Source organism: Hirundo rustica, chromosome 1 (genome assembly GCF_015227805.2).
Source record: "Hirundo rustica isolate bHirRus1 chromosome 1, bHirRus1.pri.v3, whole genome shotgun sequence".
In the NCBI taxonomy this organism is placed as follows: Eukaryota; Metazoa; Chordata; class Aves; order Passeriformes; family Hirundinidae; genus Hirundo; species Hirundo rustica.
The window spans coordinates 91,727,690-91,742,706 of NC_053450.1; the positions used below are offsets into that span (position 1 = coordinate 91,727,690).

Genomic DNA, 15,017 nt, shown 5'->3' on the forward strand with positions numbered 1-15,017 from the left:
AAAATGTCTGTATTTGTTACCTTGGATTAGATGACAGTGCCAAAGACTTAAACAGGGTAGAGCATTAATTTTCAGTTCTGTGGTCCTTGAAGGTGTGGTTGAGAACTAGTGAATTATTTTTAAAGTGTCTGTGAAAGGTAACTCAGATAAGGCAGGCTCTTGACAATGGGCTTAAACTGGCTTGAAAGGAGCCAGAAGTGCCCCTTGAAAATGCTGTGGGGATTGCAAACTGGAAAAGATTAGATCCCTGGGGCTATGCTATCTGCTCTGATTTAGGAGCTTGGGTCCTTGTTATATGTTGTGCCATTCTTTCTCCAGTGCAAGATTAATTCCACATTCTTTCGTAGGGGTCCTCTTTCTGCCTAGGCCATCTGACCCCAGGGAGAGCAGATACTGCCCGTTCAGGCATACAGCAGTTCTCTTTTTCTCTCTACCATGAGGCTTTTCTTAACAGCATCAGCTGATGTGTTGCTGGTGGGTGACTGTCATGACACATCACAGGTCCCAGGATTAGGCCTCCGAGAAACCGCAACCTTGTAGATACCTTGTAGTACCTTGTAGATAAGTCTAATATTTCCTGACCTTCCTACATTCCCAGGAACAAAACTAGGAAGAAATCTTACTGAGTTTGTTTCGAGATATGTGTTAGTTTTTGTGGTGAAGGAGCATTAAGGTGTCTGTTAGAATGAAAATAAATAAAATGTGCATATGAGTTTGGTTGTTAATACAAAGAGCTGTATTTTCCAAACAGAGATGTACATGGTAGTAGTTTTGCTGTGAGTCCATCTGCTCTGTGGAGTCACTCTCCTGACATGGACGTCACTGTTGTGTTCGTTTGCTAAAGACCTCTGAAGAGCAGCTCTTCAGGTCCAACCTCTTGCTCCAAACAGGATAGACTTTAAAATTAGGTCACGTTACTGAAGGCTATGTCAGTCAAGCTTTGGAAATTCTACCCTCTGGACAAACTTTGCAATGGTGAAAATTTTTACTTTCATGGTATTTTTCTCCCCTTTTATCTCAACAGGATTTCTCTGGTGGCCTGTCACCTCTCCCTGTGCACCTCCAAGCAGAACCTGGACCTTCCCCAGAGTCTCCCATTTGGGAGTTGCAGACTGCAGGATGATTCCCCTTCATCCATCTCTTCCACGCGCTGAACGGGCCCAGCTCTCTCTGCCTTCCCTCCTCCACCCTGTGCTCCAGCCCCTCACCATCTTGGTGTCGCTCTACTGGACTCACTCCATGACGTCCGTGCCCGCCTTATACCAAGGAGCCAAGGTAGGCCACAGCGTTCCCAATTCAAGCTCATAAGCACTGAATGGGAATAATCACTTCCCCCAGCCTGCTGGCTACTTGCTTTCTTCAACAGCCCCATGTTTGGGGTTGAGTAACAAGGAGGCGGTGGAGGTAAGCATGGGTTAAGGATGGATATGCTGCAGGGCACTGAGGTAACACCGCTGCACACACTCCCATCACAAGTAGGATGGCATGGTTTCGGCAAACAGGGTGTCTGCTCACAGCTTTGTGCCCCACCCTGCTGCTCAGACAGACAAATGCCGGTGAATCACTATAATTCGAAAATAGTGTAGTTTGCTTTCAGTTGCCACAGCTGTGAGCTGCAGCGCTCAGATGATTCACAAAGGGTTCAGCCTTCCAGGCCCAGGGGCTGGGGAGGCCACTGGTTGCAATGCCTGACATTGCAACCTCATCTGTGTTCAAGGGGTCTTACATGCACTGAAGGAGTTGGTGGGATTTGAATTGAAACCACCTTGGTTATTCCTTTATGTCCTCCTTTTCTGTTCCTCTACTTCCATTCACTATGGAAGCTGCCGGGGAGGTGTTAACCGTTTCGTTTCCTATTTTGTTATTGGATTTGGCTGGAGAACTGTTGTGGAGAATGGTGTGGAGGTGAGATCTCCCTCTGTTCCTGGTTCAATTTACAAAATGTGGCAAGGTCACCAAAGAGTGGGCAAATTTCTTTGTCAAGCTGTAGACAGATTTCATATGGGCCATGAGAGGAACTCCAACCTTAATGCTACCACCACCAGCAGTCTTACAAGGGCTGTGAACTATTTGGCAAAGAAAACTGGCAGTTTTGTAACCAAAATCCAGTTTTGCAGGAGAGTTAGCTTTATGCCTTTTTTTGGATACTGTTTTGCTGTTGTGAAAAGCAATACATATGGAGGCCCATTAGAGCCTAAGGCTATTGTTGATGCAGTCTTGACTCATTCTTGGCACTCCTTTACCTTCCTTTGATAGCTCAGCTGGTGGAGCGGAGGACTGTAGGCTCTCCCTATTAAGTAATCCTTAGGTCGCTGGTTCAACTCCGGCTCAAAGGAAAGATTTCTGAGGTTTGTTTTCAGTTTTCTCTTTCACTTTTTTCCGGAATTTACAACTTTGCAGAACATCCCCTTCAACCACTCTATACTCTGTGAGAAATCCAGTCTTTTTCCCTTATCTGATTCAGATGGCTGTTACAGCTGCGGTGCGATGACCATTGTCACTTCTCTATGAACCATTCACTCAGGAGTTGGACTCAATCATCCTTGTGGGTCTCTTCCGACTCAGAATATTCAGTGAAATTTGTGAAATCTAGCTAATCAGTCGATGGCCATCCATAAGATCTTCTGTTTCCGCAGGGGCTCAAAACCTTCTACAGACCCTTGAGAGCTGGAGCAGACATATTGCAGAGCGTGCAAAGCCTCTTTTACCTGAGTTGGGTGTGGAAAATAGGGGCAGGTCCAATTATTGGAGCACCCTTTTTGCTGGTTTCACCCCTTTTCCTATCTCATTCTTTCATCTTGAAATTCTGAGGCTTTGAGTGGAGCAGTGGGGAGATAAGAGACCGGGGGAAGAAAAATATTTTTGTGAAGATAGGAAGGGAACACTAAGATCATTCAGGTCCTGATACCTGTCTGAGACAGTGACCACATGCGACAATAATTATCGGCCTCCTGACAGGGTTGTGAATACCACTGAGCATGCTGTCCTTAGGTATATTATTTCCAAGAACTGTCCGTTTCAATGGAGAATTGTAAAGGTTGGGGCTGGTACAAAAGAAATGGATAAGAAAGAGCCCCAAGAAAGGACACCGGAGGCCAGGTTAAGAAGGCATTTTAAGGACTCATTCATACAGAAAATTTCAGAGAATAGAAAGCAGGGCACTGCGACCTGTTAAAATTTTGTTTCACACAGGAAACTGACTCACTTTCACAAGACACAATGAGTTCTGAGGCGTCTGTAAGAAGCTTTATTAAAGAAAAGATTAGAGGGTTTTATATGTTTACATTAGACGAGATGACATTAGGGATCTAAATCCCAAAGCTCATGCAAAGCTTCTCATGCAAAGCATCTCCTCATGCAAAGTGCAGTGCTAAGCTGAACAAAGGTAGGAGGAGTTGGCAATTTTGTTCAGTTGCTTACCTTTCACTGTGCTTAGTAAAAAATATTTGCTAGTAGCTGGAGTCAAATACATCAAGAAACCAGCTAGAATGAATAATCAAGTGATTATATATATGTAATTTCAAATTTTTTTTTTTTTTTTTTTTTTTTTTACTAATTAGTGTCAGATCAATGACCATCGATCATAGTACAACACTGGTTTTCTTTGTCCTTCCAAATCCAGCTGTATAAATTCCCCTTCAGCCTGCAAAGCAGTACAGACTTACAGCCTCATAACCATAATGGGTTTTTGGTGCAGGGTGGCACAGGATAGGAGGAGGCAGTTCTGCCTCTGCTCCCAACAACAAAACTGGCTCTCCAGGCCCTGGGGGTGGGATGGGCAGGTCATCAATTTATTTCTTCATGGGTCCTCCCACAGTGGGATGGGGTTGCAAAAGCAGGAGTGAGGGAGGCAAGCAGATTCCTTTGCAGTCCTGATAGGACTCCTAGGGAGGAGGAGGCACAGCAGCATCATCTTCAGTGGGAAGCTGGTAGTCAGTTTGTATGAGGAGGCAGAGGGGGATGATGCCATGGAAGGAACTCAGGTGTATTTGTAACTAACCTGGATTAGAAATTTGTCCCAAGATACCTGGGACAGATTTTCTCCTTACAATGTGCCTTTTATGGTCTTGGTGAGCAAAGTAGGAACCTTTCCACGATTCATGACTTTAATTGCTACAATAAGCCTGAAAGCTGCCAATAATCATGCCATGTAAATCCTTGTACTTATGTCAGGGAAGAGACCAATGCTTTCCCCAAGACTGGAGAATGGCAGTGACTGATGGGCAGTCTGGCTGCCTCACAGCCAGGTATTTTGTTGATGTCCTGGCTTAATATTTCAGTCTGGGTTGCACAAGGTATGACTGAAACAAGAATGAAGGGAGAAAGGTTTAGTTAGAAGTAGGTTTTCATTGCAAGTGGTGTTCTTTCTGTGGTTGAAGAGAGTGAGTTGGTCCAGTATGGATTCACCCTCATATTGCTGCACACCAGTGGACAGCTGAGGCCTGTGGAGAATACCACCTGATGTGGTTAGCTTCTGTTATCCCATGGCTGTTCCACTGCCTGCTATTTCAGCTGCCAGGGCTGCTCCCATACTTGATGCAGTGATGACACTGACTCTATGTCTTTCTCTTCAATAACATTCACACAAGGTAGTTTTATAAAGTAAGTTCCAGCAATTGTAGCCATCAAGCCAGAAATATGAATTTAAAGTCCTGGTGGTTTTCTCACATGTGTGGTGGGAAGCATTTTAAAACTGTATTGTCTTTTCTGATTATGAGTTTCAGCTTTTCCTTTAATCTTGAACAAGCTTCCTCACAACAGCAAAACACCTCTGCTTCATCAGACATTGTGAAGGTTGCCGTGTTCTTGTCTGAAGAATGGCACTCCACAAGTTAAACCTCTGAAACAGAGATGTAATCAGCTGGGGACATGATAAACCAGCAGTAGTACACTCCCATTAGAGAAGATAGTGTTTGTTATCAGTGGGATGAGGAGGACTTCCCTTTCCTAAACACTTTTTTTCCATCTTTTTGTTTCACCTCTTGTCCCTAATCAAACCTTTAACCTATCACTTAGTTTAGGAGCAGCACACTGAGTAGTGAAGAAATTGAAGCCCAGACAGTTGGAGCAAACATGTTGCAAAATATCTTTCTCCTCCAAGGAAAGATCAATGCTTGCATTCCCATAGGACAGCTTGGTGAGTTGGATTCAGTCATCTGTGCCCACAATTCTTTTTACATGGTTGTTTTGCACCTTCACTAAGCAGCATTCTGTGGTCTGTGACTGGTCTCCTCTGTGCTCATCCTGAAAGTATTTTGAACTTTGTTTTGATTTTCCAATACAAATGAATTCTAGCTTCTCTCTAGACACCTGTTTTCACCTGGTTGCACCAAAGCTGTGTTGCAGGGACTGCTTATTCAGACACAATGTGAAACAACGGAGCAAAACAGGGTCTGCCTAGGGATGTTTGATTAATCTTAAAGAAATTTCAGAAGATGCTGTGTAGTCTCCAAATTTTGGGTATGAACTGCATGCTCTGGTATCAGGTTTCAGCCCAGAAATGTAGTGCTGCATCAGTGATAGCACTGAAGCCTTAACTTTGTACATAGCCCACTGCTCTCCTTTGAGCACTGTAACATTTTTCTGCTATGGTTGCTCTCTTGTAGCCACCTGTTGCCTCTGGTCATGCAGATTTAGATAAAGCTCTCTGTACAGGGTCATAGCTTTGTAAAGTTTTTTATTATGGCAAGGAAAACATGGTCCTGATTCCTGTCTGGAATAATAATATAAGTCAATAGCAACAACTGCATGATTCCCTTACAGCTCTAAAGGTAGAATCATGGCAATTAAAATAATGTGCAATTAAGGAGAGCTTGAAAATGCTTCTAAATCCAGGAAGCAAGTCAAGATGCTTTGCTGATGATTTGCTAGTTTGTAGAAATTGTGAGTGGTTGCGAATTGGTTTGCTTTTACCATGAAGTAAACCTGTTCTCCAGTGTGTGAAAAGCTTCTCAGCATGGCTGGAAATGACCAACAGAAGTTGCTGCCTTTACTTGCATCCACCAGACCACATAGATTTACAGCAAACTAAGCAACTGTTTGGACATTTCTTCAGGCCGTCTTAACCACCCTCTAACAACCAATTTTTCTTTTTCCTATTGTCGTTGTTATAATCAGGCCTTGATAAGTATTGCTGCCAGAGACACCCAATCAGTCCTATGCTATCATCTGGGTATGATTAGAGTCCTCAAGACAGATTGAAGCCATTTGATGGCATTGATTACTTCCTTATTTCAGGTTGTACCATTTCAACATTTACTGATTTAAAATTCTTGCCTCATTTAAGAGGGTACTTTTTTTTTTTTACATTGTAAATAACAAAATCTATTTTGTTGTGTGAGTCCAAATAAGCTTTGAAGTTTGTGGCTTTGTAATTTGAAAGTCATCTGGAGAGTGTATGCTTTCTTGTCATCCTTAATCAATGCACTATAATCAATTATCATATCAAAGTGTTCAATTGCTCCTTAGTGCAGAGGTGCTGTAGCTATTTGGCCTAATTTCCTAGAAGATTCACAGCATTCTCACTGCAGCACTGGGGTTACTTACCTGACTACTTAAAGATGTCTGCTGTGAAAATGAAGCTGGTACTACTCGAACATCAGCCTCCTCGTAGAAAGCAGTGCCAGATGCATCTTCAGCACTACAAACCAATTCTGTCTGTCCAGTGATCTGTGTGTACTGTGTTGCTGCCTGTTCCTAAGAAGAGAGTCTTTGTCTGTGGATCTGTGCTTTTATGCTAAGAATCCTGGGGTTTTTGTGTGTGTGTGTGTGGGGGGGGGTTGTTTGTTTGTTTGTTTGTTTGTTTGTTTGTTTTTTGTTGTTGTTGTTGTTGTTGTTTTGTGGTGTGGGTTTGTTGTTTTTTTTTTTTTTTTTTTTTTTTTTCCCCCTGAATATTGAGAGGTTTCAACATTCCATTTTCCTGCAGTATACTACCCTTCCATTTCTCAGGAAATATGGGAGGAAAGTTATTGCTGACTGTTGGGTCATTGGGTCCATGGGTTTCATGTTTATTTGAAGGCTGAGGAAAAGAAATTGTGAGGTTTGTTTTGGTTTGCTGTTTGGTTTTTGGTTTTCATGATTGCTGTCCAAGTCCCCCAAACCTTACAGAAGCTTGAGAAGATCTGTATTTATGAATTAAGGATCTCTCTAAACTCAGAGTTGAGGAGTTGGTCCTCCATATTGCCTTTTTTTTGAGTATGTGGAGCTAAAAAATATACTGATTATTTTATGTCAGTATAGGCCTTCTTTTGGGGATCACTATGTTTTGAACTCCACACAAACTTTGGTGTATCCATCCTTATATCCCTGTGACATGGAGAAGTACCTTAGTCCTTTTTTCATGTATACCGTTAGTCTCTAGGATTGCTGCAGTTGAGTGATGGGTCCTAAATAGCTGCAGTAGAGCAGGAAAAGTCACCTGAAATATTTGAAGATTTGGCTGCTTTGTGTCCTGACCACCCTTCCTTATCTCTCAAGTTCTTAACTTTTGGTAAACCATTGACTTAACTCTCTGAGAAACCAGCAACGAGTTTTCCCATTATTTTAGTTAGCAACAGCTTTTCAGGCAAAATTATCTCCTTGGTTCCTTCTCCCAGAAAACTACTGAACTACCAGTGAATTACACTCTAAGAGTATATTGCTGTATTAAATCTTGGAGCATTGACACAACCAGTTTTCCAGCACTGACTCCTTGCCAGGAGAGCAGAGTGGTGTGTGGTGGAAGGGAATGCTCCTGCTGTCATCTAATGGGGAAGGAGGAGAGTGGTGTCAACCAAATAGGGTTGCTGGTGCAGGAGCCCTACTTGGAGATCCATCCATCCATCCATCCATCCATCCATCCATCCATCCATCCATCCATCCATCCATCCATTGAGGCATACTGTTGCTTTCCTGCAGGAAGGCATCTGTATGTGGATGGGTCAGTGCTCGGTCCTTGGTGAGAAATGAAACAGCACATGTACCTAGGAAAGGACAGTGAAAAAAGCAGAGAGGACACAAAGCTGTGTTTGAGCCACTTCTTATCAGGCTGAAGGAAGGAGAGCATGAGTGGCTTTGTAGTGAGAAGGTCTGTAAAGACTTAGCCATTATCCTCACCTCATCTTGCCTTTTGAGAAATATCAAACTTGTGATGAACCTTGTGATGTGTCAGAGCTCTCAGCTGAACTGCAGCTGTAGAGATTCACTGTAAAAGGATATAGGCTGCTTCTTATTGTTGATTTTTAACCATGAGAGTTCCTAAGGGAAATAGTATATCGTAATAACATTTAATGGTCTTCTGATGAGCATCTGGTACCGGGTGTTTTTTTTCTTTTAAATTGCATTAAAATTAAAACTGCATTATTGCAGAGTCCTCATTTCCTGTTACGAGGCGAATTATGATGCTCTATTGATTGGCAAAGCTGTTTCCCATCCTCCATAAGTGTGGTTAGTGGACAGGATTTTGCTCACAGACACAGACACCCCCCCCCCAGTTCTGAAAGTTTTTCTTCTAAATTATTCATAGTGAAACCACTGATTCTCAAAATTTAAAACAGAGGAAAGAAGGAGAGAAGGTACTCTCATGTATGCCTTTGTATTAATTTATGTGCTATCGCATTGAATAAGAGGAAATAGCAAGTTAAGCATGTTCAAGAAGCCACATGATGAGTATAATTGATGCATTCAGCCTATAGAACATACATATGTTAGTCCATTGTAGTTATGGGATTGGCCAGCCAATATTTTTGCCTTGGAGATCGTTACTTAAGCAGATGACTCTTGACCCTTTTCTTCTAGTGCTTCAAGAAGTTTGCTAGAAAGTACCCTTTTGTGCCAATCAGCCTTTAATATCTCTCTCTGAGCAGCCTCAATTTTTCATTTAACTTACTTCTGAATGTTAATCTGCTTTTTATCCCAAGGATCTTTATGAGAAATAAATTGGAGCCTTTTCAGAAATGCAGTTTTAAAAGCTTCTTCCTTGCTAGTTGAAAGCATGCTGCAGTGTAGCAGCAAGGTATGTGTTGTAAAATGATGTAAAATTTAACAAAAAGAGAAATCAAAAATAAAAAGGCAACGGTGCAATGCTGGAGAGACATGCTGGGTGTTTCTGTACGGAAACTCTCTGACCTGTGTATTCCATGAAAGCATAGGAAATGGCAGCTGATAGGAGACCAAAGAAACTTACATTTGGAAAGACAAAATATCTACTTTGACAATACTTTGCCGTTCCCATTGGTCCTCATCCCCCCTCCCAAGGTGGCCAATGGGCAGAATAAAGAGAAAAGCTCACAGCTTAAATGGCATCCTTAAATGTTCCCTGAGATCCTGGAGACTGGAGTAGTGCATGAAGCTGGGCGGTTCCTTTTCAACTTTGTCGGTGGGAAAAGGGAGGACGATAGCAGCAAAGAGAGAGGGCTCCACTGAGGGGACCGATGCACGCTACCCCCAGGGACAGTTGTGTGAATGCTACTGGATACCCAGCTCTCCCTTGTGTACGCAGGGACTGGAAAGAAAGTCTCTGTTTTAATGTGAGTTGTATTTCTCTTTCTGGGTTTTCTTCTCACCAACTACCCTCTTTCAAGGGGAGTGCTGGTAGACCTCTGGAATGAATTACAAGGAAATCCCATATCCTCCTATAAAACAACAAAAAAGCCTAATATCAAGGGGAATGATAAGGGATCTTTGGTGATTTGAGAACAAATGGAACTTGGAGCCCTTTCCCCACACCACAGTAATTATTGGTGAAAAACCCCCTAAAATATGGCTTTTCTGAAGCCACAGGTTCCTTCCCATTTTTTTGTTTATGAAGAGGGCCTTCTCTCCTCAGTGCACATGATGGTACCCACTTTATTAAAAAAACCCTGCATAACTGATGGCTGCTTTTTCTTTGCTAGGAAAGACAGACCTTGGCAGATAATTACTTCTTGTTCTTACTCCTAACATCTGTATGACTTATTATTTATAGAGACTTGTAGTAAAAATGGGAATGGTTTTCTTGACCCGGTAAGTTACAGCTTAAACCAATAAAAGAACAAAAGAGGGGTGCATAAGAAGAGGATATAAGAAAGGCTTTTTTTTAAAGACTCACATGCACAGCTAATAGATGAAGCCGGAGAAAAGAGATAAAATACCTCAGATTAATAACTACGACTTTCTGCTTGCTTATTGCTTTCTAAAAGCTTTCCCCTCTGTGGACACAGAGCTGTATAAAAGATGAAGTAGTTGCACTCCACATTTTAGTCATCCCAGAGACGGCAACATCTCTGTTAACAAACGCATTTTCTCCACAGAAAGCAATCCTCTCTCTTGTATTCCAAAGGAAAAATTAATCGGGTTCACTTCTTTGTGTTGCCTCTATACTTGCTCTTCCATTCTTTGCTTCTCACTGGCTGACCCTTGTTGAATTACTCATGTAAAGCAACAAAATGCTGCTTTAAGTATATAAATCTGGGTCCTCCTGTTTCCTGTGAACAGGTGCTGCTGAGAAAGTGAAGAAGAAACCTGTCAGGATGCCATAACAAGCACCGTATATCAGAAACCTACTGGACAGAAAGCCCAGCTCAAACACTTTGTTTTTGCAGAGCAGGAAACCTTGCTCAAATTCATATAGTAAATATTTATTTGTGTGTCACAGGGAGCTTTCATGTAAGCTTGGGTTAGCTGGAAATGAGGACAAGGCCTGAAGTTTTTTCCCTCATTGCTATAAAAGCAATTGTGAGTGGTGTTTTTCAAGAAAGACTCTCAGCTTTTGAGCTAGGCAGAAATACATTACATTTGACCTCAATACTGTGTTCTTCAACAACTGAAGGAGAAGACTTTTAGGCTGATATTTAAATTTTAGGAAATGTCCCAGAAGGATAGAGGGAGAGAGTTGGGCAAAGACCCAGGAAGTGGAGAGAAACAGCAAAGGGAAAAGTCACACATATGAGAAGGGAGAAAAGGGACAAAGATAAGAGTGTTATGTATTTTGCAATGGTAAAATCACAATGTGCAATTACAGGTTGAAAGAAGCCAACAAAAAGGGTTTTTTTTAACTCTAAAGAAGTTCAAAACTAGTCTAAAGTGCATTGATTCTACTTCTTTCTCTTGCTTTATACCAGTTCTGTTCCAGAAATTGCCATTGCATTTGGCACAAGCAGAAAGACAAGAATCCAGGGAGTCACAGAGACATCCTTAGCCCTGAAGTCACTTAGGGATGAGGGCTGAGGAGCTCAAACAAGGTAGGGGGAGTCTTGCCATTGATCACATGGGTGGAAACAGGAATGTTCTACCATTCACCTATGGCTTTTTCCAGGGCCCTGGAACCCTCGCAACACTCCTCCCACATGTTTTGCAAGTGTGCAGATGAAGCTTTCCCAGCAATAACTGGGCAGTGAGGTTGCTTTGTCCTCCCTCTTCCCCTTCCACATACCTGGCAGCTCTGCCAGGATCTAGAGCCTGGAGGGTAAATGCCTCACAGGTGGTGCTGGATTGCTTCAGCCAACAAGCCTGGCAATCTTCTGCTTTTATGAACACTAAGCGCACCTTGGATATTGAAAGAAATGCATTATCTGGGAAGCGTATTGGGTTTTTTCCAAGGCGCACTAGTATGTTGCTTTGCACACCAGCATGGAAACAATTTGCAGGCTGGAGAGCCAGTAAGCTCTGTCTCAAGGAGCTGAGCCACATGCTCTTCTCTCCCTTCACCTCCAGAGTCATTCGATCTCTTTTGCTTCAGTTTCACCATCTGAGCCTAAATGTGGCCTTCTGACACGAAGAATCTGAGTGAGCAGAGCCACATTAGCTGTAAAATCCCGAGCCAATCTTATTTTTTTGGCATGAAGATGGCTGTTACAGCATTGCTTTTATTATTCATCAAAAGGAAACTTTTCAAAGTAAATACATCAAATACCATATAACATAAGCTCTTCCCAACCACTGCTTCCTCTACTTTTTTCTCTTCCCCTACCTCCTATTTTTATAAGTAATCAAGTTGTTACTCTAGAGTCAATTCCAGGTCATCTTTCATTTGCCCAAAATATATCCTTATTGGCAAGCTATTTTCCCATTATTCAGGAACACACATATTGTTTTACTTACAGCTGTGTGCTGTATTTTATGTTCTCATGTAAATGTTATGCCTGGATTATCATAACTAGAGCAAACTGGTTTTAGGGTTTGTTGTTATTTTTAGGTTCCTTCCTCTGCATCCAAAACAAGAGAGAAATATTATTGTACCTATTTTTCACTTAGTTCTTGAAGTGACTCAGCTTCCCACATTTCTCTCTGCAGAAGGTAGGTTTCCTTCCTTGGCTGTGCAAGTTTCCTTACTTTGAGGAATGATGATAGCTGAGGTTTGGGAAAGATTAACAGATAAGCAGCATTGCTTCTATCCCATGAGAGGCAAGAAAGAAGAGAAGGCAGGGACATATTCCAGAAATTCATTACCTGCTGTGTAAAAACCCTTTTTTCTTCTCTGTTTTAAACTGTTGCTGGTTTCAATCAAAGTCCCTGTTTCTTGTGTAGTGGAATCTGGTGAAATCTGGTGAATTCTGCATTTTCTCACTATTTTCTTGATTTTGGGAGTTAATAAAATAAAAGCTCATGTTTACATCTTGAAGGCCCAGTGAGGCACAGCACCCAAGTCCCGTTGTTTCCAGGATGTTCTGAAATATTTGCTGAAGCGATTAACTGACTTGAGGTCCTGATGCAAAAGAATGCATTCTACCAACAAATAAACAGTTACTATTAATCTTAAAATGTGTTTCATGCCTGTATGTGCTAATGCTAGATGCATTATAGAGACATGCTGTATGCAGAAGAGATGGATTTTCTTCTATGTGGATGAAAAAAGAGAAAAACTATTTCCCCCCTTACTTTTAGGATGTCTGGTAAAGTGGAAGACCCTTGTTGTTTGTTTGGGGGGGAGGGGGGGGGGGTTGCATAGTCTTCTATGCAAAAAAACCCCAAACAGGGCAGAAAATCAGGGTCCTTCCCCCCCTGCCCCCATGAGGGTGAGACCACATGCACCTCTTAAGCTACTCAGTTTATTAATACTATGTGCTTGTTAATTTGTGAATGACTTCAAGGCACTCTGAGCATTAAAGGAAGTCTCCTCCTGGAGGTTTTTAAAAGGACTCTCCTGCATTTTTTTTTTGAAGTTAAGATATTTGTAGTTTGCATGGGCTTGTTTTTTTCTGAGTAAATGTGTGCTAAATGTTAATGCTTGCCTTATAACTGCATGTCTTATAGTAGGTATGATGTTTAACTGGCATCCAAGATTCAAGAACAGCATTTGATCCATGTTAGGTAAACTGTTCAAAAAATTCTGGTCTCTTTCATTATTTTAACCTCCAAAGAAGAAAACCCCTATAGGATAAATGTTTAAGCATTGAGGCAAACAGACAAACAAACAGAACAGCCTTTTCTCATTGTTGGTGAGAAAAGTGTGCCTTATACTTTGCATGACTCACAAAGTACAGCCGACACAGTTCTGGTTGCAAGTGATTTTTTTTGTTTAATGATGTTTTCAAGAGGAGAGAGAAGAACCTGTAGCTGAATGGTTTCTCTGGCAGCTTCCTGGCTTGAACTTCAGGATGAACGTCAAGTGAAAATGCCAGTGAATTACACTGACCACAACATGTTTGTGTGACACTTCTCTTCCCCAGACTAATTTGGTTGTGCCTTGCTCCACAACAGTTCACAAGTTGTTCTTGAAACAGTAGAGAGTCCCAGAGGGACCAGGTTTGCTCTTTGCCCACCTTTGCCTATTCACCTTCGCCACTGCCCTGAGAGCCTTTGCTGCTGTGCCAATTACAGCTGTGATCAGTGCTGTCTTTAGTGGATATTGATATCTGAACAAACAAACCAAGAGTCTGGTCTTGATTGCTGATGTCTTTGCAATTCGGTTTCCTGTGGCATGTTTGTACAGATGTCATGGCTGGTATTCCCCAGCTTTTCAATAATCACAACCATATTGGGGGGCGGGAGGACAGGACCAATTTGCCGTGTGTTTGCTGTAGGAGCTCACATCCTGCTCCTGTGGCTTCTGTTCAAGCCTGACTGCCTAACCGCCTGCTTGGGATGGTGCCTTCTCTTTCCACCTGTCCCTCTTCAGAAAGGCCTTGTGATCCCTCACTTTCAGTCTAGAAGAGTTGTGTTACAGCGACCATTGGCATGTGGTGACATCTTGTCTGCAGATTAAATAAGTGTCCAGGGGCACACAGAAATCACCTCAAAGGACAAGGACAGTGGAGAGCCTGAATAAATGATCACCATCCCAGTGGGTCCTTTGTGAAGGATACATGTCCTGGATACCCCTCCTTTCCTGCAGACAATGTGCTTTGTGTCCTGCTGAGCACTTGCTTCTGTGTTTGTCCAGGGCTGGTGCAGCACAGCCCAGCCATGGCCCGCTCTGATCTGCACGGGAGGAGCAGCAAACAAGCAGCTCCAAGTGAAAGGACCTGGGGAGACACTTTTTGGGCTCTCTGCTCACCCTGCTGTGTGCTTGATCATAGACAATAATTTGCCTGCCTTTATTCCTACTACACTGAGCTGTGCTATCTATGTAAAACAAGTTGCTTTACAGTCAAATGATACTACAAGTTCCTCTATCACTCCATCCTTTCTGCTCCAGGCAATACCATCACTCTTATTTCAAGATCTTTTCCCTACATGTCTGACATGTTCAGGGGTGGAGTTAGGAGCATTTAAATCCTCTGACTCTTTGTGGCCAGCAGGACTGGAGGAGCAGTCTGCAACAAGCACAACTTCCCCTCAGACTACTTGCAGTCATATCCAAATTGCAGTGGGGAAGAAAGAGAGGCTGATTGTATGCTCTCCAATTTTCTCCATTAGGAAGATCAAAAGAATTGCTGCCTTCACTGGCAAATCTCAAGGATGAATTGTGGCAGCCAGACCAGTACTGGTCTGTGTTGAACTGTAGTCACCCAGAATAAATCAGCACTAATTGCAGTCTAGGGCTGTGATTCCAGAGGGGCTGCTTAAGCACCACACAGTGACCCTCCCTGACTGCCTGGTTGTTAAAGCCGGCAGCAAAA

The 15,017-nt window shown here is 42.5% G+C and overlaps 1 non-coding gene across 1 annotated transcript; it reads left to right on the forward strand.

The window, feature by feature from the left end:
- Window positions 1–2,246: 2,246 nt before the first annotated feature.
- TRNAY-GUA (transfer RNA tyrosine (anticodon GUA)) lies at window positions 2,247–2,336 on the forward strand. The gene is given in 2 exon segments: window positions 2,247–2,283; window positions 2,301–2,336. It is a non-coding gene; the product is annotated as a tRNA-Tyr (tRNA).
- Window positions 2,337–15,017: the final 12,681 nt, after the last annotated feature.